The sequence below is a fragment of the Canis aureus genome, chromosome 36 (assembly GCF_053574225.1).
Source record: "Canis aureus isolate CA01 chromosome 36, VMU_Caureus_v.1.0, whole genome shotgun sequence".
NCBI classification, from domain to species: domain Eukaryota; kingdom Metazoa; phylum Chordata; class Mammalia; order Carnivora; family Canidae; genus Canis; species Canis aureus.
In genome coordinates this window covers 25,536,703-25,562,196 of record NC_135646.1, presented here as the reverse complement: position 1 = coordinate 25,562,196, position 25,494 = coordinate 25,536,703, and the positions used below count along the sequence as shown (strand labels likewise).

The window sequence follows — 25,494 nt, the reverse complement described above, 5'->3', positions numbered from 1 at the left end:
TAGCCGGAGTCTGCTTGAAATTCTCCCTGCATTCCCACAACTTGCACTCTCTCTCTCTCTCTCTCTCTCTAGTAAATAAATAAATCTTTTTTTTTTTTTTAAAGAATACCTACATTTAAGGAGAAAATGAAATTTTCTAAGTCAACAGCACACTTTTAGACTTCTTCTCACTTATAATAACCGTAGTCTCATCAGACCTGAGCACAGGGCCCATCTGTTGGGTAGGCTGAGGAGTGTCAAATCGTGGTAATGACGTCAGGCAGGTTAGGATAGCTGCTGTGACTCTCCAGGGAACGTTCATTCCCCAGGGAGTTTGTAGGCTCAACTGCCAGAAAGGGGAACACAGTCCTAGTCCTGAAGTCAAAGCAAAACTCCCCTTGAATGTGAATTTGGTGGCTGTGTGTTCTGCACAAGCAAGACGTGTGCTCTGAATGCAAGGTTTGTTGCAAAAACCGAAATTTAATTGGTATCAATGATGTCTAGATAACACATTTCCCGTAATATAGAACTTACTTTCTGGAAGTGGCCTATGCTGCTTGGCGTTCACAAGCCTGACGCTAAGGCTGCCCACAGGGTCTTAGCCATCTGATTGGATTTTTCTATTCTGTTTCTTGATCAAGACATCAAGCTTTGTGTTTTTTGCTATAAAAAGATCTTCCATCATGACTTTTTTTTAAGATCTTATTTATTTATTCATTTATTTGAGAGAGAGAGAGAGAGCACAAGCAAGGAGAGGGGCAGCCGGAGAGAGAAAAGCAGACTCCTGGCTGAGCAGGGAGCCTGAAGAACTCAGGGAAGCAACATGGGGCCCCGTCCCAGGACCCTAAGACCATGACCCCAGCCAAAGTCAGCCCCTCAACCCACTGAGCCACCCGGGCACCTCGCATCTTGATTTTGAACAACATTCCTTCTCTTGGTTTCCTTTTCTTTCTTTCTTTCTTTCCTTCTTTCTTTCTTTCTTTCTTTCTTTCTTTCTTTCTTTCTTTCTTCTCTCTCTCTCTCTCTTTTTTTTTTTTTTTGGTTTATTTTTTCTTAGTGTCTTAAATGCTTTATGCCAGTCATTTTTTTTTTTTCATTTTTCACTTTTAAATTTTTGGTTGCTTTTCCCACTTTATTTTCTTTAGTAATTGTATACCTTCAATTTATAATGTGAATACGCTCATGTTTGCAAACATTCTTTTTCCAAAGAAGTGATAGGATTTGATGGATTTCCTTGGCATGTCAGAAACTGACTTAGCAACATGTTTCTTTAAAAATCTACCTTTGATTACAGTGGATTTTTTCATGTCATACATATAGTTTCTACTTTTTTCAGCTTTATTTATCATCTACATAGAATAAAATTTAATAATTTTGAGTACATATTCAGAAGAGTTTTGACAAATGTGCAATCCCCATAACCACTACCAAAATCAACATACAGAACACCCATAAGGACTCCCTGCCCCTCTGCTATTAATCGTCTCGGCCTCCCGCCCCCCATGCCCTCAGTCGCTGAAAGGCCTACTCATCTTTCTCTCACTGGGCCTACCTTTTTAAAATTTCATATAAATGAAGTCATCTTGTGTGCATTCTTTTGTCTTTGGCTGCTTCCGCTCAGCAAAATGCTTTTGAGATTTGTCTGTGGCCAGTGGCTTGTTTCTTTTCACTGTTACATGTATTTGTAGTTTATTCCTTGTTGTGAAATAGTTTTCCATGGAACAAGTCTACCACAAGTTGTTGATCAGTTTACTAACTGATGGACATTTGGGTTGCTTTCATTTGTTGACTATTACAAACAAGCTCCTATGAACATATCACTCAAGCCTTTGTACAAATATACATTTTTGTTTTCTTGGGTAGATAACCAGGAGAGGGATTGCTGAATCGTACGATAAATGTATATTCAATTTTTCAAAGGAACTGCAAAGAGTTTTTCAAAGTGGCTCGACCACTTTGCATTCCCACTAGCAGCGTATAAGCATTTCGATTGTTTTACATAATCACCAAAACTTGATACTGTGTTATCAATATTTTAAATTTTAGTTCCTGTAGTGGTGATTGATGTGACTTTAATTTGTATTAGCCTCATGAATAATGTTTATTTTATCTAAAAAGACTGTTGGTTTTATTCATTTTTCTTTTCCTGTTGTCCATTTTCTGATTTCTATTCTTTTTTCTGTTTTACCTTGGTTTACTTTGATCTTATTCTTAACTGTTTTATTTTAACGGAGAATGAAGGCATCAATCCTTAATGTGATTGCTTAATGTGAAAGCTCTTAGGTCATTCATTTTATTTATGTATCTACTTTTTTAAGTGATCTCTATGTCCAATGTGGGGCTCAAACTCATGACCTGGTGATCAAGAGTCATATGTTCTAACAAGAGCCAGTCCTCTTTCATCGTAAATCTTTCTTCTCTTGTAATATAAGCATTTAGTATTATAAATTTCTCATCAAACTCTAATTTAGCTGCATTACATACAATTGCTATGTTGTGGGATTTTTGTTTTTGCCTTTGTTTTAGATTTTATTTACTTATTTGAGAGAGAAAGCACGAGTTTGGGGAGGGGGCAGAGGGAGAGAGAGAAGTACGCTCCCCGCTGAACAGGCAATGCTATGGGGATGTGCGGCTCCATCCCAGGGCCCTGGGATCATGATCTAAGCCAAAGGCAAACACTCAACCCACTGAGACACTCATGCACCCCAACTATGTTGGGTTTTTACTTTTATTGATTTCAACATATTTTCTTTTTACCTTGGGTTATTTGGAAGTATGTTGTTTAATCTAACTGCTTGAGAATTATCTACATATCTAGAAAACTACTGCTTTCTTGTATCCTTGCTTTTTGGCCAGACACCGTTTTGTTTTTGTTTTTCTTTTTAAATTTTCAGTACTATTAAATTTATTGAGATTTATTTTAAACCTAAAATCTGATGTATCTTGAATGTTTCATGTACAGTGGAAAAAAAAAATGTGAATTCTGCTGCTGTTTCTGGATGGACCACTCTGTTTATGTCAATTAGGTCAAGTTGACTAACGATTCTGGTAGTTTCTGTTTACTACTGCAACCCAAGTATGGTCAGTTGTCTATAAATATTTTTTGCGTGAATGAAGGAATACATGATCTGTATTGTAACTATGTTGTTTTTAATCCCCCACTCGGAGTTCTAAAGTGGCCTGGCTGAGGAATAATCTCAAAGCTGATCAGTGCATCTATCTCCCTAGCATCCAGACTGTCACATCTGAGCAGTAGGTTGAAAGGCCACTGGGCCTCCATGGCCTCCCTTTACGTCAGTTCTAGACCTATTACTGCAAAGTTTGCTGTGTACACAGTTTTCCTGGTTACCTAAACTTCAAGAGATTGTCGATCATTTCTTTGTACATGAAACCTACCTTTCATTATTGTTCTGAAGGAAAACATCCAGAAGAAAAGAACTTACATCTATGTAAAGAGAGTCAGTGCAAATCTGATTTTCGAGGCAGGCAGCTGAGGACGGGCGAGGGAGAGGGCCAAAGGGAAGGGAGAGATCGCAGCAGTGAAATTTTTATGACCTAAGTGCATTCTTTAGTGATTACAATTTTTTAATGTACTCTCTCTTTACAGAGTGTTTGTTTCTTTGCATGAATCTTTTAAAAGAGATGTCACTCGTGTTCGTGGCCCAGGAATAAAAATGGCAGTCCCTGAAATCAAGGTTATCAGTCTTTTTAGAATAACCTCACAATCCCCACCACCACCAAAAGTTGTATTCCATGCTTCTTTCTTTTTTTTTTTTCCATGCTTATTTCTTTTAAAACTTCAGGCAAATAAACATTAATTTTATTTTGAGACTTTTACAACACCCCTTGAAATTAATATGTATACACTGCCTGCTAAAAAAACAAAAAAACAAAACAAAACAAAACAAAAAACAGGATTTCAGGATTGGGATTGAATTGTTTGGTAACTGTGACACCTATTAGCTAGAGTTGTAATTTGTATAGCCTCCAACAGTGGTGAGAGCATGCTATTTTCCTAAATTAATGCATTGGAGTCCACATAAAATTTGTGCGCTATTAATGTCCAGCTCTGCTTCCTGTCATTTCAGTCCTTTTTCTTCTTTTTCTTTAATTCCCTCCAAGGAAACCTTGATGGAAATCAAGTCTGGCCAGTTTTGTTAGTTCTTGCCTCAAGTATAAGTGCTATCTTTAAAATCAGAGCTCTGCTTGCTAGTCTGAAGTGCTTCTAATTAGGCCAAAACATGTCTTAGCCTGAGAAATTTCTCTGCATAATTTTAAGTTTTAATATGTAAGAAAGCTGGCCAAAAGAATATTATATGTGGATTTTTGGGGGTTAAACCTATTGAAACCAATTTAACACAATTTGCTATAAAAACTTCCCTCTAGCCTCTGAAATATTTTAATTAGATACTGCTCGGAGTATGCAAACATTAACTTGACATATTCTTGTCTTTAGCTCATGGTCTCCTACATTTTCCCTCTGACTATTTTTTTTCTTGTGTTACTCCCACAAAGGGATTCTTTGTGGCTTATTTTTAGATAATCAGGAAGGATGATGCTGCTCTGGTATGAAGGAGAATCATTCTGAATCCAACGAGAACAGCTTAGTTTTGAGAGCCTGAGAAGGAGGCCTTTAGTCACAGCTCTGGGGACCATCCCTGACTGCACTGTGGGAGCAGTTACTGGATGAAGTGGCATGTGCAAGGCCTTAGTCTGAACCACTGTTCCCCTGGTGTTCAGGGTAAGGGGTGGAGGGAGAGGGAGAGGGAGAGAATCCCCAGTAGACTCCCCACTGAGCACGGCGCCCTATGCGGGGCTCGATCTCCCGACCCTGAGATCATAACCTGAGCCAAAATCAAGAGTCAGATACTTAGTCAACTGCGCCACCCAGGCAGCCCCAAGCCATGACCCTCCTGATGCCAAGAGGAAGAAACACACACTTCCCCTGAAAGGTGGTTATAAATCCTGGTACAGGGCTACAGGAATATGAATCCTCTCTGTCCCTATACCTTGGGATTAAGTTGGGTTGTTCCTAGATCGAACCTTGAGTCCCTAGTGCCAGCCTGCTTTGGAAAAACCATTCACTGTATTATAAGCGTGCTTCTGAGGTTGCATCGGGCCCTTAGCTGGTTGTAGGGTAGAAAAGGACCCCGTCCTCAGAGGCAGTGAGCGCAGCCCTGTGCTGGGACACTCTGCTTGCCCAGTGGTGCATGTAGTACAGCCTGCAGAAGTGTGTATGTGGCTGCCCAGCTGCTACATCTATGACTTGCCCCTAGGATCACTCTTGGCAGGAAATAGTCTGTCCTGAATGTTTGGATGGTGATAGCTAGAACGACCAGGGGGTTACAAGACCAGTAAGGCTGGTAATTTTCACAAGTGCTGCAGAGAAAGGCCATAAGGTGTGGACAGAAACCATGGCTGCTGTTTCTTTTTTTTTTTTTTCCCTTTTAATATTTTTTATCTATTTATTCATGAGAGACACAGAGAGAGAGGCAGAGACACAGACAGAGGGAGAAACAAGCTCCATGCAGGGAGCCCGACGTGGGACTCGATTCCAGGACCCCGGGGTCACAGCCTGGGCCGAAGGCAGATGCTCAACCACTGAGCCCCCCGGGTGCCCCATGTCTGCTGTTTCTTTTTCTTTTCTTTTTTTTTTTTTTTGTCTGCTGTTTCTTATGTTTGGTCTCTTCGCTTCTATTTCCCTTCCCCGGGAAGGGCTTCCCTTGTCAATCCATTGAGAATGGAGTCCCATTTTTTTCTTCTTACAAGTGACACGTATTGTATTTGTGTGTTTATTTTGTTTATTGCCTACCTTTTCAGCTATGCTTGTGAGGTGTTCACCAACACACCCGCATCACGTAGCTACTACTTGACACAGAGTTGGCATTTAGTAAACATTCCAAGGAAGGAATGTCTTTAGCAACCTCCGACAGCAGCAAGGGGATGAGAGGTAGGAAGGCCATCAAAGATAACAAGAAGAGAGGGTGGACAGCAGCCCTTGATCGGAGGGACACAATCAATATGATTTCCCATACTGCAGGGGCTTTCCTCGACTCTCACCCTTTAACAGATAAGAGAAGTTGGACACTTGATGACTCATTGTTTGTAGCTAACATTCACTGAGAAGGTCAGTGCCAGGCACTGTGTGTAGTGTTTTGTTTACACACAGTAGGTCATCCAACCTGAACAACAAGTACTCTGTGAAGTCAGTGTAATTATTATTCCAGTTCACAAATACGAAAGAGGAGACTTATGTATGGGGGTGATGATATTAGTTATACAACATGATAAATGACAAAGTCAGGACTTGAACTCAGGTCGGTTTGATCCCAACTATCCAACTCTCAAACATTATTTTTCCCCACTCTTATTTTTTTTAAAGGTTTTATTTATTTATTCATGAGAGACATGGAGAGAGAGGCAGAGACACAGGCAGAGGGAGAAACAGGCTCCACGCAGGGAGCCCTATGTGGGACTTGATCCCAGGACCCTGGATCACGCCCTGAGCCAAAGGCAGATGCTCAACCGCTGAGCCACCCAGGCATATTTTTCCCCACTCTTAAACATTATTAAACAGATAATTTTATCTTGATAATTTTATCTTTATTAAATTAATTAAATTAATAAATAAATCTTTATTAATTAAAAAGATAATTTTATCTTTATCTTGAACATGGTGGGGCCCAAAGAGGTGCAAAGTGTGCGCACCTATCACATACTCCCCTAACCTTGGTCTCTTGGTCCAACCTACACTTGGTCTATCAGACGGTGGAGGATTTCCAATTTTGCCTGTGTCCTAATCTAGTAAATCACCATCTCCGTATTCCATTATTTCATTTTGTTTCCTTGGGGCTTACTCTTCGCACTGTGGGCAGACAGCTATTTACCTCATGGTTTCCACATCCTTGGTTGGATCTAGGCTGTTTCTCACCCTCAGCAAGGGAAGAGGGGGCTTGTCATCTAGCTCAACAGCAAAAATGCTGTCTCTGGTGGGATTTCTTTTCCTCAAGGTTTTAATGATGCCTTAAAACGGCAATCTTGTGAGCCTTTTTTTTTTTTTTTTTTTTAGTTTTCCTGTTTGTTTTTTTTTTCTTAAAGATTATATTTATTTATTTGAGAGAGAGAAAGAGCATGCACATGCAGGCAGGGGGTGGAAGGAGCAGAGGGACAGGGAGAAGCAGACTCCCCACCTGAGCATGAGCCCCAGGCAGGGCTCGATCCCAGGACCCTAAAATCATGACCTGAGTGAAAAGCAGATGCTTAACCACTTAACTGACTGAGCCACCCAGGCACCTCACCTTCCTCAGTTTGGAGACTGCTGTCATTGGTGTCCCAGAGCCCTGGCAGCTTGGGAATGTCAGCCACTCCCAGAAAAAAAGCATAGGCAACTGCTCCTTGAAACTAATATCAGAATTTTTTTTTAAGTGTCTATTAAAGTTTCTCACCAAAAAAAATAAAAAAATAAAAAATAAATAAAGTTTCTCACCCCAGGTGATCAAAAACATTTTCAAGACCAATTTTATAGTATCTATACTACAGATTGCCTTGCCGGGTTAAAAATTACGATAATTATTTAAGATATATGTAGTATTTCAATGCACGCAAATTGCAGTATAACTTCCAATTCATCATATAAACACATGTGTTCAAAGCCTAGGTGAAAGGGAAGAAATAAAGACGCGCGAGTTGACTCCAAGAGGTTAAAAATATAATTGTAATTATTTAGCAAGACAGATACGGTGGGATATCTTGGTCTTTTTATAAAATCCTAAAACCCCTACATAAACCAGCCTAACAACAACCTGCTACCAGCGACAGGTGCCTTCCCTTCCATCTCTGCTGCTGAGAGGGAGGGAGCTCACAGCTCGCATCTGCAAGAACAGGGCGGGACGTGCAGAGAAACACTGCACAGTTATTAGTTTCCCTCCTCTGTCCCTCCCTCTCCTGACCCAGCTCAATTTTGCAGAAGAAAAAAAATTGAGGCAAGTTAATCTGTGGCTTTTCCAGATCTAAATGTGGGGTAACACAGAGACCTACAATCCAGCGATGCTCTAAATATTTTGTGATCCTGTCCACTGCGTCCGTATGGCTGAAGACAGGCTCAAGGTTAAGCTGCATTTTATTTTGCGAACTTGTGAAAGTTGCACAAAACACATTCGTGTATTTTAATTATCCTTGATTATTATCCATGCTAGGTGGAAAGTATTTAAAAATCACAAAAACATTTCTGCCTGCATCTTGAGGCTTATACCACCAAACATTAAGAATGGTTCATCCATCATGAGCTTGTTCAGGGAAAAAAAAAAAAAAGTATTAAAATGTTTTGTGCTGCAGTTTAAAAGTCCATCATGTCACCCTTCTTATAGTGTGTTTGGTCTTTATACCTTCATAGTGGGCAGTACAGATTAAAGTGTCACTTGAGATCAAATTCTTCTACTACCTACCAGAAACAGGGAGTCTGAGCAAGGCTAAGCAGTTTATTTCAATCCAGCAAACATTTATCAAAAGCCTAAGACCCACCTAGGTCCTAAAGGCAGAGAGTACAAAAAGTAGCAGAATCTTTTTTTTTTTTTCCTATTTTTTAAAACATTTTATTTTTTTTTTTAATATTTTATTTATTTATTCAGGGGCAGATGCCCAACCACTGAGCCGCCCAGACGTCCCAACATTTTATTATATTTAATTGAGAGCAAGATCACGAGCAGCGGGGAAGGGCAGAGGGCAGGGTGAGGAGCGGACTCTCTGCTGGGCAGGGAGCCTGATGCCAGGCTCCATCCCAGGACCCCAGGATCTTAACCTACTGAGCCACCCAGGTGCCCAAGTAGTAGAATCCTAATAGGGAGATGAGACGATACACAGATGGCCACATCATAGAGTAGGGCAGTGATTAAACGAGGACATTTGCAGCTGGAGGAGAGGAAGTGGGAAATACTTGAGAAATGGGGACAGAAGGTGGTATATATCATTTCAGTTACAAATTACTCTAGATCCGGACACCTGGGTGGCTCAGCCTTTGGCCCAAGCCGTGATCCCAGGGTCCTTGGATCGAGTCCCACGTCGGGCTCCCTGCATGGAGCCTGCTTCTCCCTCTGCCTGTGTCTCTACCTCTGTCTCTCTCTCTGTGTGTCTCTCATGAATAAAAAATCTTAAAAAAAAAAAAAAAGGATGGCTCTAGACCAAGACCTCCTCCAATGTGACACAGCTGAATCAAGGTTCACTGGTTTCTGTTTTGGCCCCTGCTTCTCTCCCACTTGCATCTTCTTCTTCCATCCCCCTTCCCTTGCCCAAAGAAGAAAGAAATGGAAGGAAAATAATTTTCTTTCTCTTCCAATGCAAACTTTATTGTGTTGTCTAGGGCAGATATGGTAGAGGAAGATACTCATGGGATGAGGCATATGGTACGCTGTGAGAAAGCGATGCAAAACTTTCCAGATTGCAAAGGGATAACTCACAGGAATGAAAACATTAGAGAGGGAGCATCTGAAGAAGAGGAAAAGACAGGATGTGCGTGTGGTGCCAGTTTACCGTAGTCACGGTGTTATGAAAGGATCGTCCAAAAGACCTTGTTTTATTTATTTAATCAAGTAATCACACTCTCTCGACACTTGGATGGCAAGAGCAGAAATAAAGGTATTCGTGAAGTCAGACTTGCTATTGCCAGGAAGAAGTAAGGAATGCCAGTTTTAATCTCTGCTACCTGTGTAAGTCCTAAGGGGAAGATGAGCTCATGAGCGCACATATAGATCATCACAAAGCCGAATTAAAATACATTAAATATGGAAGTCGGATATAAGGCCCTCAGGGTTATGCAATATAAAAAGAATAGTTGAAGAACAACCTGAAGCTTTAAAAGGTGGAAACCCAAGATCCTCACTGGCTGGGGAAAACAGTTACTACTCACTCATCAAGGAAAACACCTTATATATATCACTTGGGATTTGCAACCCCTAGCACTCCAACTGATCTAAATGAATGTAAATTTAGGAGGAGGGACTTGTTTTATCCTCGCATTTGTGGTCTCCACAGCCTCTGGACGGACCTGACAGGCTTCTATAATTTACCTAAATTGGATTAAGCTGAAATAGAGAGGGAAGGCTTCCCAAATCATCTATTGAAGTCTTCTTCAAAGGGTAAGTCTCATTTATTCAGCATTTTTTAAAAATGGTATAGTTACCTAGCAAAGTATATGCTATTGCTAAACAGCTGAATGTTTATTTTAATATTTCATTTTTGGGTAACAAGTGGCTTCAGCAGTACTGGGATCGGTACGACGAATGATGGATATGCTCCCCTCCCCTGTACACCAGGAAGTTTCACGTTCAGGGAGTGAGCCTTGCAACAAACCCTGGGTGTGTTCTTGAGTTGGCATCACCAAGGAACTTCAATGGGGAGCAAAGTAAAAACAAAAGACTTTAAGATAGAACAAAATAGATACCGGTGTAAAGCAAGAAATATGTAAATTCATACAAAGGAATAAAAATCAAAAGAATACTGAGATTATGGAAAGTATTAAAAGCTGAGAAGCAGGTATAGGAAGATTTATTTGCAAAGACATCACCTCAAGGGCCATAAGGTGGACAAGGGATTTTATATAGGAATGAGGGGGAGATTGTTCTCAAAAATAACCCAAGATGATAGAAAAGAGGTATTTGGCTATAAGGAAAAAAAAAAGTCCACATAGACCTTTCTTTTGCAGGTAAAGACTACTCAAAAAAAGAGTAAACAGTAAACATTTTGGAATCATGAAGAAAACATTGACAGTGCATAGGTGTACATTATTAAAATTTCAGGAATGTTCATTTACTGTAATAAGTAACATGAGTAAAATAAGGGAGACAAATCTAGAAAGAAAGAAATAACTGGGTTGTTTGTATGTTTGTTTGTTTTTTTCTTATAACCTCAGAAATGGACTCTCAACATGCTGAGTTCATGTTGAGAGTTCAGGGAGATTAGCTGATCTCTAATCAACTAATGATTGAGAGTTCAGGGAGATTAATTGATTCTTGGCGGGTGTGGTTAGGCTCACAGGTGAACTCCTCCTGGAGAAGCAGAAATATAGCAAGAGAACTAATTCTACCTGAAAGCCAAATGGGCCTCCATTATTGAAAGAGAAATCCTCTCATTCTATGGAAAAAAAAAAAAAAAAAAAAACACCTTAAATTCTGGAGTACTCCACATCTGGCAAACGGAGTTAGCAATGAAGCCCAGTGCTGGAATGTCTTGCATGTCTTAGCTGCAAAGACTCACTAACAAGGCAGCAAGTTAAGGTCTAGCACAGTTTTTTCAGAAACTAATTCTGGCTTAATTTAAAAGTAAATAAACTAATTTCAGGCTATAATTTTGGAAAAAAAAAGGAATTAAGAATTTAAAAAAAAAAGAATTTAAGACCTTGTTCTGTGCTTTTCTTCTACATAGAGAAACTAAAAAGGGAGAAGAAAAACCCTTTACAGAAAAAGTACGCAGCCCATTTTTGGATTCTTTGGCATAAAGAACTGGTCACCAGAGTCTAATTCTACTAACAGTTGGATTTCAGTCTGCTCCTTTAGGTTCCATGTTATATAAGGAGAACAGCTCGTATCTGTATGTTCTTTAGGTAATTCCATGTTGAGGGCCTGTTGTACCAAAAACATTTTTATGCTTGCTTGTTATTCCTCGAATAACAGAAATATTATTAGCCAATGTGCCTTTAAAGCTTAAAAGATCTGTAAATGTAATTCAGTACCCAAGTTTTACATTTTTTTTTTTTTTTGGTCTTGTTATTATTTGACATTTCAGTCGTCATTTTCAGGGACCTCATTTTGTATTTAGCTGGGTACATTTTGTTTTTTTCTGCAGGTATTTGAATTCATTCATGACAGTGTAGATGCTTAGACGTGCTTTGGAAAAGTATGTGATGTGCATGTAAAAAAAAATTTTTTTTAATCTCATGTGCACCTATTTGGGAGGATGCCTAACACACTGAGCTCCCATTCTGTGCCACTCAAAAAAGATAAGCAATCAGCTTCTGCCCTCAGGGAGATTACCATCTATTGTAGCTGTTTTCTACATCTACCTCATCTGTTTTCTTCATGGTTTGAAAGAATAATTAAGCTCTGCATATGCTGAGTAAGCACCTTGCCTGAGCAGTGGTGAGATAAAGTGATTTTGTAGACAGATAGACCTGGGCTTGAACCTCGGCACTTAATACTTCTGATCCTGGAAGTCTGAGAGTTCACTTTTAAGACAGGAGTGCTAATTTTTAGCTGACAGGAGTTTCATGGGGTTAAATGTAATAATGTTTATAAGATGCAGACCATAGAGATAAGCCGTAAATTCTTAGAGCCCCGGCACGCCATGGATATTATTTAAATGACGTGGTCAGCTTTAGCAATTCTGTAATGGTCTGCATTAATTTCTATCTAGTATCATTTTAAAATAATAAAATAACTGAAAATAAGTTCATAAATGCAGTCATGTTCTAACTTAGCAGTACTTTGGGTGGTGAAAGAGGCAGCAATTTCCTTGTTAAAAATTCAAGAGACAAAAAAAAAAAAAATCGAGAGACAACCTAGGAATGCCAGAGCTTGAAGCTCAGGAGCCTTGCAAGCCTCGGTCCTTCCACACTGTCCTCATCAGTCTCAGCCTCTGCAGTTCGAGCCCATCTGCCCAGGGCTGAGAAGTGTCCAGAGGGAGGAGAACAGAAAAATGGATTTGTGGTGTTTTCACAAAGCCTAAGGGTGGGGGGGGGGGGGACACTAAGGAGATAGGGATTGGTTTTGCCAGGATTCTATAAAAAAAGAAGAGCACATAAATGATACCAAGAGACTGACTAGAAGTAGATGTTGGTGTTTCTCAGCCTCCTGCTCCCAATGCACAGGATCCATTTTGTGGTTTTTCACAGGAAGAGCACAAGGCAAGTCCAAGCACGGGCCCACCTCTCATTCCTGGACAGCACTTGTGCCCTCAGCCCTCTCTCCTCTCCCATTCTGTTGAACCGTGTGGAACAATAAAGAAACTACCCTTGAGACCAACCTTGAATTCTCCACCTAAGACCCAGATGGGCCGTGAACTCTGTCCACCTCATCACTCCTTGCAACCGTCGCTCTCAAAAAAGGGTCACGGCACTTCCTATAAAGAGTAGGAGATGGAAGGGCCTCCCTACTCAAGAAATCCCACAATTGAACTGAAGGCCGTAAGCCCTGCAGCTTATTTGGAGTTTTTCTCATTGTTGAATTCCTCTCCTCTCTCCACATTCCCCACCTAAGAAGGGAGGGAAGGTTAAAAGGAACAGTTTGAAAAAAGAAAAAAAAAAAAAGACTGGAAAAATGACCAAACTGTCTCATTTTTTAATTTTTAATAAATGTTTTAGAAAGATTTTATTTATTCATGAGACACACAGAGAAGCAGAGACACAGGCAGAGGGAGAAGCAGGCTCCATGCAGGGAGCCCGATGCTGGACTCGATCCCAGGACCCTGGGATCATGCCCCGAAGGCAGATGCTCAACCTCTGAGCCACCCGGGCGTCCCATTATCTCATTTTTTTTATTTAAGTAATCTCTACACCCAACCCACCGAGCTCTAACTCCCCACCCCAAGATCAAGAGCCATGTCTTCCTCCCACTGAGCCATCTGGGCAGGTGCCCTATTGTTCTAGTTATGTTGGGTGAATATAACACAATTTATTCTTCCCTGTTGATAATTGTTTTTGTTGTTTAGTTATTTAAGTAATAAGTCTGCCTTAAGATCCCCCTGTGCATTTTTTTAAAAGATTTTGTGTTTAAGCAATCGCTACACACAACATGAGGCTTGAACTTCAAACCCCAAGACTGAGTAGCATGCGTTCTCCATTTCCTCCAGGCCCTTCTCTGTGGAAATGGTGACTAGGACTGTGAGGAGAGTTTCCAAGACCCAGTTAACCTTGCCCCATTTTGGTTTTTCAACTTACTTTGGCATTGGAATTGAAAGGAAAATAAAAATCCTCTGTTGTCTAAATTTGAGGGGGATGGGGAACTGAGACAGATGGACAGACATAAAGGGAGGACAGGAGGGTGGGTGGAAGGAGAGAAGGGAGGAAGAAAATGGGTAGGCATGACCTTTAACTCGTAATTCTCATTTTATAGAGGAATCTGATCATCTTAATTTGCAGTAACTAAGTAACTAACACTTACATGGCTACATGATTCCTTACTTCACTCTTGGAAATACTCCATGTCCTCTGGAAAGGTTTAAAGAGCTTTGTCACATCCCTTTAAGAAGTGATGAAAACAGTGTCAAATACGAGTTTCAGAGCCACCATCGTCACCAAGGAGCGTAGTTGACTTTCGAGTGTTTTTTTCCTAAAAGTTGTTTTTCTTTTTTTAAACTTCATGAAGAATCCAAACTCCTGAACCAGTCGGAGGGAGACTGAGGAAGACGACGAACCGCCTCTGGAAGTACGCACCGCTCCATGCACCGCTCTATGCACCGTTGCAGGCAGGCTTTATTGCTGCCTCTAAACCTTTGATTCCTTATTGCCCCTCCCTAGATTTTTCTCCTTTCGTTGTTACTTAATTTGCTTCCTCCAATGTGGGAGGCCATGAGCATCAGACCTTCAAGTGTGTTCCTTTAAGCTCTAGGATCTACATTAATAAACTATCTAGGCAATTACCTAACCTGTCCCTTTTCCAAAAATTTGATATATAGATCATTTAAGAAACTGGCCAGTTACAACAATCAGTGCATGGTAATTAGTGACTCATTTAGTCAACCGTGTATTTCAGAGATTTTCAGTTCTATTGCGAAGATTAAGAATAGTTTTTTAGGATGGGGCACCTGGGTGGCTCAGTCGGTTAAGCTTCTGACTCTTGATTTCGACTCAGGTCATGACCTCTGGGTCATGAGACCTAGGCCCACATGGTGCTCCAAATGGGGCATGGAACCTGCTTCAGATTCTTTATCTCCTTCCCCCTCTGCCCCTCCCCTGCAGGCTCTGGTGTACACTGGCTTTTTCTCCCTCAAAAAAAGAAAAGAACAAACAAAAAAACAAAAAAAACCCTGGCTGGCTCAGTTGGTGGAGCATATGACTCTTGATCTCGGGGTCATGAGTTCGAGCCACAGGTTGGATGTAGAGATTACTTAAAATCTTAAAGAGTTTTTTATTGTGTGTTTTTCATTTCAGGAATGTTGGTTTATTTTTAATTGTGTTGTTTAGTTATGGGGCAATAAACACATTCTTTGTAACGACATCAATTCGTATTTGAAACCAGATGATAATCATTTTCAATTAAGTTCGTGCCAAATGAAGTTTGGGAGGCTTCATGATAAATTCTATCAACCCACAGAACTTCTGAAGGGTAGTCTCGTGGCATTGTAGAATAAATTGCAAATGATATCAAAATAGTGACAAGTGGCTGTGCAAACAGCAAGCCAAGTTCCCGGCAACCCTTTAATCAAAAAAGTTAATCTAAGAAAAAAATGCAAAAGACTTCTCAATCTCCCATTTTTAACAATCATAGGTAGAAGTTTAAAATATTTGTGATTTCTTTTTTTTTTTTCCCCCTGTAACATTTAGGGCTGGGATGAGCGAAGCTTCTATGATGAGTGTTTTACCTCACACTCCTGGGCTGGAAGTAGTTTTATTTAAAGGAAGAATGGAAAGTATATAGGCCAAAGTTGAGAGAGAAAAGATAAATATTTGGGTTGAAGGGCAGTGGCCATAGAAATGCCTTAGATAATAAGTATATAAAAGGCTTGGCATTTATTACTGTGCTTGGAAGGATAGTCTGGAGGCTCCTGAGTTTTCTTGCAAACCACATCAGCAGCAGCTCCATCTGGGAAAGAGTTCTCTGCCCTAACCCACATTCCAAGGCCAACTCTCAGGCTTTCCTTAAAAGGTGCCTTGAATTAAGCTGCCAGGAAATAGCCCTTTGTTAGCTCGATGGTTCTGGGCTCAAAGAAGGCTGAAGGATACAAATATAAAATGTGATTTTTTTTTTTTTTTAAAACCACTCTAGCTAGAGCTGGTTTTGAATTCCTATGATAGTGTTGAATTTGCTCAAGATTCTTTTTTTTAAGATTCTCATTCAGCCTTTACAATTGGCTCAATGTTTGGGATAAGGGGAAACCTGTTGATACAGCTCTTTGAAGTGCTGTGGGTTTCAAAACAACTCTAGAAAGCCCGCATTCCTGCGGTGAGGCCAGGCCGGGGTGGGCGGAAGGCCTGGCCAGTCATTCAGAGGAGGAGAAAGGGACCGAACTTACCTCCCAACAGGTGAAGTTAAGCAAGTCCTGTAAGTGGATTGATTTGTTATAGAAACCAAAGTTCTGTTCGCGGGACCATAAACAACACCCCCTCACCTAGTACCTTCTATTTCTCCACCCCACCCTCAAAGGCCCCCAGCTCCCTGCTGGGGAAGGCGGCCTTTCTTGTTGCAAGTGCCTTTCTTCCTCCTGATGATTGCTATTTTTTTTTTCTTTCTTTTTAGCTCAAAAGGAGATTTTCCCCCCCTTTTTTTTGGTCTTGCTTGTGTGCCTTTTCTTTTTGTGTGTGTGTGTGTGTGTGTGCCTTTTCTAATACATTGTTTCTCTTCCTTTGTTACTCGTTGCTCCTTCACATCTTAAAAACAAACCTGAGCTTTGTATCCAAACAAAATAAATGCATGCTCTCGAAAATTATAAAGGAATCGTACAGCTGTCCTCCGTGATTATGTTCTTTGAGCATCAAAGATTTTGAAAGTGCTTAGAAATGTCTGTTTTAACAAAAGCCACCCTAAAACTTCTTACAGAAGCCCATCTTTGTGAAGTCCCTGATTTTTGCTTTTACGGGTGGTTTACTGAAATACCAAGTGTGTCTCAGAAATACCTGTGCATGTTTCAGCGGAGTTGGAAGTTCGACAAGTGAAAGCTCTAGGCTGATCTTTCATTTGCGGTTAAATCTGGCCATTTATGCAGAGGAGTGGTTTTTGAGAAGGAAATCTTCCTGCAGAGGTAGAGGTATAATAAGCATTATTCAGGGCAACAACTTAACTGGAAAAAGGATGACAGGTGAGGGTTGTGGGAGCAAGGGAGATGGGGGCTGATGTTTTGAAAGCTCTTAGAATTGGGAATTTTGTGAGTGTTGTCAGACTCTTGGGGGAGGTAGAGAGAGGCCTTCCAGGGTGTGTCTTCACCTGCTCCGAACTCCCTTCCTCCCTCCTGCCCCTGCGTCCAGGCCCTTCGCATCCACGGGCCATGCTCCCGAGCTGAGCTGCTGGCAGCCTCCAGCTGGGGCCCTGGGCTGCTCTGACTCATGCACACTTTTATCCCGTGAGATCATTCACCCCAGGAGTCATGGCATTAATTTTCCAGGAGGCCGGCTGACCAGGGATGAAGTTAAAGGACTTGAAATAGCCTGGGGACCCAGCAGGAGCTTGAGAACTAGTCGGTGGATCAGAGTTTTCAGCTGTTTCCCTCATCCAGTTAGGCCTCCCGCCTGACCTTGGGGGAGCAGGCTCGCTTTTTTGTTCGTGTTGCAGTTATAACCCCGACTTTTATTTATTTATTTTTTAATTTTTATTTATTTGTGATAATCACAGAGAGAGAGAGAGAGAGAGGCAGAGGGAGAAGCAGGCTCCATGCACCGGGAGCCCGACATGGGATTCGATCCCGGGTCTCCAGGATCACGCCCTGGGCCAAAGGCAGGCGCCAAACGCTGTGCCACCCAGGGATCCCCTAACCCCGACTTTTAAAATACCCAGTGGACGTTGCCAAAGTTAATAAGCCTGCCTTCATCTACCTAATCATTCCAAGCCCTCCAAACCCTTTGTAGCTGTATTTCCCATACACCCTTCACATTTTGCTTATGGGAACTAGGAAGGCGGGTTGCTCCAGGCCCCCTGCACCCCCTAATAAGAGCAGGGCAGGGTGTTGAGCTTCACCTGTCACATTGCTATCAGGGATGCTTTTGCTGCTCCAGAAACATTTCTAAAATAAAGACCAAAAATCCACATTAAAAAGATATCCGGAAAAAAAAAATAAAATAAAAAAATAAAAAAAAATAAAAAGATATCCAGTTAAAAAAAAAAAAGCCTAAGCTTTAGACAAATCCCACTAATAAGCCATTCCACCTCTAGCAAACCGTGAGATCCCAGTCATTTGGGGGTTTTTCGGTGAAGGGCAGTTGACCCACATGGTGTCTGCTGGTTTTCAGGTGTGCAGCATCTGATGGCTTCCACCCCATGTTGGTTCTTGGAGTTGTTGCCTGAATCACAAATGAAAGAGGGGTGCCCGGGGTGCCCGCCTTCCCTGGGGGCTCACACTGATACCACCTGCTGGTGCCACTGCCCCAGGGGGCCGGTGGTGGGGGCTCAAGGGGAGGGCAGCTCACTCCGGACTCTGGGCACCTGATTCGGGGAGTCCAGGGTGCTGGGAGGCCAGCATTCTGCATTCTCAGCAAGTCACAGGTGGCAAGACCACGGCTGCTCTCCAATGTTATCACCTGGGCAGTTGTGTTATGTTGTTGTTTTTTAAGATTTTATGTATTTGTTCATGAGAGACACACAGAGAGAGGCAGAGACATAGGCAGAGGGAGACGCAGGCTCCCTGCAGGGAGCCTAATGCAGGACTCGATCCCAGAACCCTGGGTTCAGGCCCTGAGCCAGAGGCAGACGGACGCTCAACCACCGAGCCACCCAGCCCCCCCCCCCCCGGAATTGTTTAAAGCTCCAAATCTTTGGGTTTTGCCTATCCCCCCCTACATGCTTCTCCCCTCCCCCCCCATTCCTCTCAAGTTTCTCATCGAATTGGCCTTGAGTTACAGCCAGAGTATGGGGACTTTTTAAAGCTCCAAGTACTTCTAATATTTAGACAAGTTTAAGAACCTCTAGATCTTGTTTTTAATCAGTTGCTACTTGGAAATCCATTCACTTATTTGTATCAGCCGCCTGGTCCCTGTCGGCATTTGGTTTTCTGAATTAGATGCTCTGTCCTCTTTTTGAGGCCATCACATCAGTCTTTCAGGTATTTAACACATTTTAAAAATTCTTCTTGCACTTGCCTTGCTCTAAGCCCCATACACATTTATTTGTGACTCCTAAGGCAATGACCACATTCTGACTTATAATTTTATGTGTGCTTATCTTAACCTCCCTCGTTGATAAACTACCTGGAGGCAGACACTGTCTCCCCTCTTTTATCTTTCTCTGTGGTTTCCCAACACGGTGCCCCCACACGGTGCCCTGAGCATGCATTTCTTCATTGAAGGAGCACTCAAGGCTTCGCAGAGAGCTGGTATTCCAGATACGATCCCTCCCCCATGTAGGAGCTGACCAGTCAAATGAGGGAGACCGATATGCACACATGATTTACAAAAACAAATGTTAAGTATTCAGCCAAGACAAGACAAATCTAAACTATTAACAGATTGGAAAGAAGGTCTTTTTTGAGGAAAGGATTGAGATCGGAAGAATATGTAACTCAGTGGGGGTGGGAAGCGAGGGTGAAGAGCATCCAAGATAGAGGAAACTAGCATTTGCGTAACTTTAGAAAGAAATTTAATTTTTTTCAATCAAAAATCTTCCTACCCCCTATCCTCCATCTACCCAGGTCCCCAGGTGCCAACAATTATTAGTTTCTTGTGTATCCTTTAAAAATATCATTAAACCGTTTTTTAAAAAGAGAACTATGAGAGCATTGAGAAAGAGAAGCAAGACTGGAGTCTAGGAAATCAGTCCTAGGGAAATAAAAAGGCAAGGAAATAAAAAGCAAGTGAAGGGTCAGGGAAATTTAAATAGTTGATCTGTGTAGCAACATAGTCTCTTTAGGCATGTTCGACAAATGCATACTAAACACTGAATTTCCATCTCTCTTTTCCCCCCTAAACAATGTGTTCTTTATCTCTTTTCATTACAGAGATACCTTTTCTTTTTCCTAAGGAAAAAACTTGCTTTAAGGCTGAGCATTATCCTATTATGTAGCTGTATTAACTAGTATGTCCCCAATATTTCGGTTGCTTGCAGTATTTTACTGTTGCAAACAATGCCACAATGAGTAATTTTGAACCTTGAACATTTTTCACATATGTAAGATCGTTTTCCAGAAGAGAAATTGCTGAGTCACGAGCATATGAATTTGTAATTTTGAGACTTAGATTGCCTTCCAAAAGTATTTTCTCATTTTACATTCTCACCGGAAATACATTAGAGCCCCTTTCTCGACTGCATCCTCAATAGTGTGTTATCAACCTTTTGGATATTTGTTTAGTGCTACTAGGTACAAAAAAATATATCTTAATACTTTTAATTTGGACCTTATTATAAGGGAAGCTGAATATCTTCTGATATGTTTTAGAGACTTATTTTTTTCTGTAAACTTCATGTATTTTTCTTTTTCAAGATTTTACTTTTAAGTAATCTCCACACCCAATGTGGGGCTTGACTTCTATAGACTGAGCCAGCCAGGCACCCCTAAACTTCCTGTTTTCATACTTTTTTGCCCAGTTTTATATTGAGTTGTTGGTGACTTTCTTATTGATTTCTAAAAACTCTTTATGTATTAAAGATTTTATACTTTTTTGACGTGAGTTACCGATAATTCTCCCAGTCTTCTGTATGTGCTTACAGTGTTGTGGTATTTTTTTGTTTGTTAGTTGTTTTCTTGTTTGTTTTGATCTTTATAGTTGGTTTGGGTTTTGATAGAGTTAAATTTATCGATCTTTTCTATGTTTCAGATTTTGAGTCATAGTCAGAATGGCCTAACTCACTCCAAGACTATAAATAAATTCTTCCATGTTACAATCTAGAACATTTATAGCTCTGCTTTTTTACATTTAAGTCTTTGATCTTTCATATGCATTTGGCATATGATGTAAGGCATTCATCTGATTGTTTTTGTATGCCCATGTGCTGTTAAAATATCATTACATCGTTTTTTAAAAAGATAAGTATGAGAGCATTGAGAAAGAGAAGCAAGACTCAAGTCTAGGAAATCAGTCCTAGGGAAATAAAAAGGCAATGTAATAAAAAGCAAGTGAAGGGCTAGGGAAATTTAAATAGTTGATCTGTGTAGCAACATGGATAGCAAACATTACATGGGTGTTGCCGTTATCACACCCCTTCATGGTAGACATGGCCAATCTGACGTGATACTTCTTAAAACATTGTTTTAGGCAGCCACTTCCTATTAATCAAAATAAATACATTTGCCATCCCTGATGTAGGATTTGATTTGGGAAGTAACGGAGGGGGAAGAGAAGTGGCAAGAGAGGGAACTGAAAAGGCAAATGATATCAGGGTTTTGAATGCATATTAAGCAATGGTGATATGATGTGAGGAGGTTTTTGTTGGTTTCTTAGGTTTTTTTTTTGTTTTAGTGTAAAAAAGTGACATGTTACGTGTTTCAACAAAGTGGGGGGCAGGGTGGAGAGTGATGGCTCGAAAAACAGAAACAAAAGCAACTGTAGTAGTCCAGTCTAGAGATGCTGAATATCTGAACTCAGGTAATAGAGTGCAGTAGAGAGGAAGAGCCATATTCAAGAGGTAAACTCAGTAGGACATATTAAGTGTCAAATGGCAGGAACTGAAAGAAATTAGCTATAGGTAGTGGAGAAAGGGTAGACTAAAAAATGATTAGTTTCCTAAAGTCGTGCACGTGGTAGTTTGGAGACTCTGAAAACTTAGGAGGAGGAACACATTTGAGGATGGGGAGATGAAAATAATGGTAATGAGTGCGGATTTCAGATAATTAACACTGTGTTTGAACTGTCCATATTTGCTAGCACTGGGCTAAAATTATGATGTGTTTAGCAATAAAGAGAAGAATTAGTGTTGATTCATACAAAATAAATACTTGAGGACAGAAACTGAAAACATGGAACTCTGGGTCCTCAATATGAAAGAAGACTTGCTTCAGGAACTGGGGGAAAAGATGAACTTGCAGGTGGACCCTGTAATAATGGAAACAATGACAAAAGTTGATACAAGTCTACATAAACTGGAACAGGAAGCATGAGGTGATCTTCCAATAATAATCCAGCATTAGCCACCACCAGCCAGTCCCAGCATATTGTGTCCAAGCGGAGGCTCCAGGACTTTAGACATTAAAATCCTGGAGAACATTCAAAGAGCAACAAAGATAATTAAAGGGTTAGAAATAATAGCTGAGGCATGAAAGTATATTTGAGTTAGCCTGGAGAGAAGAAGAACAAATGGTTACTCCATTCACAGTAGATGAAAGCACTCTAGAAATAACTATTTCCTCAGAGTTGGGAGCAAGAGAAGAAGGGATTAAATTGTAAATTGATGTGCATGAGATACAGGGCAAAACTTCCTGAGAAGAAGGTTAAATAATAGATTAGAGCTAAATTTGGTAGTTCAAGTTGTCTGGAAGTTGTGAAATCTGTCTGTGAATCTTTAAAGCATGGAGAGCTAAACAGGAAATCCTCTATTTAGCAAGCACCCTGTGCTTAAGGATCCAATTCTATATCCCTGCCAGCAAAAAAAAATCCACCACAGATCTTGTGTGAATTGCTGCCCTAAGATCCCCTATTCCAGAAGGTCCTCACCCCTGTCAATGGCCCTTTAAGAGCCATGCATTCATTCCATAATTATTTTTGAACCATCCACGCGGGACATTATTTTAGGATAGAGAGTGAACGAAACAGAAAAACGAATGTAGCCAGTTTATTGAGTCTTGCTTGTGTCAAGTATAAGCAACTACCTGCTTAACTCGAAAACCCACCTTTTTGAAAACTTGTCTCTTGCTCTAGTCCCTATTTGCTGGGTCTTTGTTTCCTCTGCAAGTGTCTTCTGGAGTCTGGTTATCTCAGGATCCAGTGCAGGGGACTGGAGGGTCCTCACTCCAAAAATAAATAGGGTTCAAAAGTGTGGATTTAATATTTTTCAAATAGAACACAGACTGCCTGTAGTTTTAATTTGTATCGAAAGCACTCAAGATGTAATTTATTCATTGGGCTTACTCCCTTCTTTTTGACAATCTGCCGTCTGACAGCCACTAGTGAATTTGACAGCATCGTGCTCAATGACGGCGCTTATTGGAGACTTATTATAATGAGAGCGACTTCTTTAAAAAACTCTTTGTTCAGATAAGCAAAATTAGAATATACATCAGTTAGGTGTTTATGTAATAAAGGTAGATATGCCACGTATTGTTAGATGTCTAATAATGTGAAATATTTGGAAGGCTACTGCAGGCATACATGTCTAGAAATTAGCTGAATTTTTTAAAGGCAGATTTGGAATTGGAAATTGATTGCTATATGGGTTATGAGTTCCTTGATTTCTCTGAAGATAGTGTTTGGTGGATTTCACTTTCTTGGTACTGAACCTCCTCCGTTCACAGAGGCTAAGGGCTGTTTATATTGTAGAAGCCACCTCTAGGCAGGGGGGCACGTTCCTCCTGGTATTATTTCTAAATGCTTTAAAGCCTCTCTCTATCACTTGAACCCATTCTCCAGATGGAGGATTTGGCAGTGGCAGAAGGTAGGACTAAGGATAAAGGTAAAGGGCCAACGTGGCTAGAAAATACCTTATTGGTAAAATTGTCGCTAATTCAGAGAGGTGCAAAGTACCAGAATCCCTTTGCAGCAGTTGTAGTACAGCGGGATCCAGTACTGGGACAGCATTTGGCCTGGAAAGCTAGACACTGAAGGGTGGACTCTTGTAACTGCATAACCAGGCAGACATTGATGACGCTGTTGATTTTTTGAGAGCAGAGAGATAAGGGGTGGGGGGGATTCCAGAGTATCCCAGAATTAATTGTTTTTATAGAACAATTACCTATGATCATGATAAGTCCAATGACCGACGCACCATGCATAGGAAAATATGATAAGGGCTTTAGAAACACTATCTCATTAAATCTTTGTAGATCCTTGTAATGTGAGAATATTTGGCAAATGAAAAAAACTGCAGCCTAGACAGTTGAATAATTTCCCCTACTTAGAAAATCGTGACGTTGGGATTCAGACTCAAATCAATCTGGTTCTAAATCTACTCATTCATTATGTCACATTGGTTCTTATTATTGTACCTGTTGCACCTTATTAGAAAATGAATAATTTGGATTTCCCCCTTAACAACTTTTTTTTTTAATTTTTTTAATTTGCATTTAATCTATGCAGAATTTACTCCCTGGCCATAAGTTTTTGTTTCTTCCGTTTCTTCTGGGATACCTTTTTCTTCTGTGCAACCTCCTCTTCTGGTTTAGGAATAGTCTGCTCTTTTTCAGTAAGAATCATCTCGATGTGGCAGGGAGAGATCATGTGTGGGTTAATCCGGCCATGAGCCCTGTAGGTTCTACGTCACATCTTGGGGGCTTGGTTCACCTGGATGAGCTCAATGACCAGAGAATCTACACCTAAACCCTTAAGTTCAGCGGTACTCTCTGCATTTTAAAGCACGTGCGGTAAAAATTCAGCACTTTTCTTGGGCCACCGACCCTGTGTCCTGCCCCACTGTTGGGCCTGCGCACACCTACCAACTCCACCACCGTAGTGATAGAATGGCACACACTGCCTCTGCAAAGTGACATCTTTCAGATACTTGGTGGCTTTTTGGATATGCATAACCTTGATGGCCTGGGCAGTTTCACACGTGTTCTTAAAGTGCACACGAAGATTTGAACCTCTCGATTTGCATGATTTTGGAGAGTTTTCTGGGTCCAGCGAGTAGCGAACCATTTTTGGAGGTCACCTGAGGCCGCTCTGGGGAAGAGACCCCCTTAACTTCAAACACTCCAACATAACAAGGAGTGTTTTGGGTTAAGTAGACCTACTAAAGCGGACATTTTCAGTTAGAGGCCATCAGATGGCAATACCAGAACTGCTGCTAATCAGCTATGCCTCCCGGGCTCAGGTCATAGTAATATTTTAAAAGTAGACGGCTTGAGGAAAAATCAAGTGTTTGAAAGAGAAATTGTGATGAATGTGACGAAGTGACTTGTAAATAAAAACCAAAAGGGGGACGCATGGGTGGCTCAGTGGTTGGGCGTCTGCCTTCGGCCCAGGGCATGATCCTGGGGTCCTGGGATCAAGTCCCACATTGGAGTCCCTGCATGGAGCCTGCATCTCCCTCTACCTGTGTCTCTGCCTCTCTTTCTCTCTCTCTCACTCTGTATCTCTCATGAAAAAATATTTTTTTTTTTTAAAAAAAAAGGAAGTTTGGAAGTTTTATGTCTGGACTTAGGAACAAGCAGAAAAGAGCAATAGCTAGAGACCCCCCAGAGGTAAAATCACCAAGCAATGATGGCAGAGACTGAGTCAGCTAAGGCCAGAAAGCATGGTTGAAAGAGCTATGAGGAAAGTTGGGGTGAAAAATTATGCAAATGAATGATGTCACTATAATGGAATTTGAGATCCATTTAATAAAAAGGTCCATTAAAAAAAAAAAGTCCATTGTATTCAGGGCTGTTCTTCCAAATTACACAAGGTCATGTGTTTTCATGACATGACTGATTTTGAGTGTGCTGCTGTATCGATAGTAGGATTCCCCCTAAGTGTAAGTTATATATTAATTCTTCCGTTTAAATTTCATTCAGAATTATGTTTGTGATCTTACAAGTTTT

General features: G+C 40.9%; 1 protein-coding gene across 2 annotated transcripts in view; it reads left to right on the top strand.

Annotated features, from left to right (window-relative positions):
* The window catches only part of SLC39A10 (solute carrier family 39 member 10), a 136,538-nt gene that overhangs the window by 16,764 nt on the left and 94,280 nt on the right, over positions 1-25,494 (top strand). The window contains exon 2 of one of the 2 annotated variants that reach the window (XM_077884760.1): positions 10,006-10,109. The exons of the other annotated variant lie outside the window; for it this stretch is intronic. The gene's annotated coding sequence lies outside the window, so the exon portion shown is untranslated. The remainder of the gene's footprint in view (positions 1-10,005; positions 10,110-25,494) is intronic. 2 annotated transcript variants of the gene reach the window in all.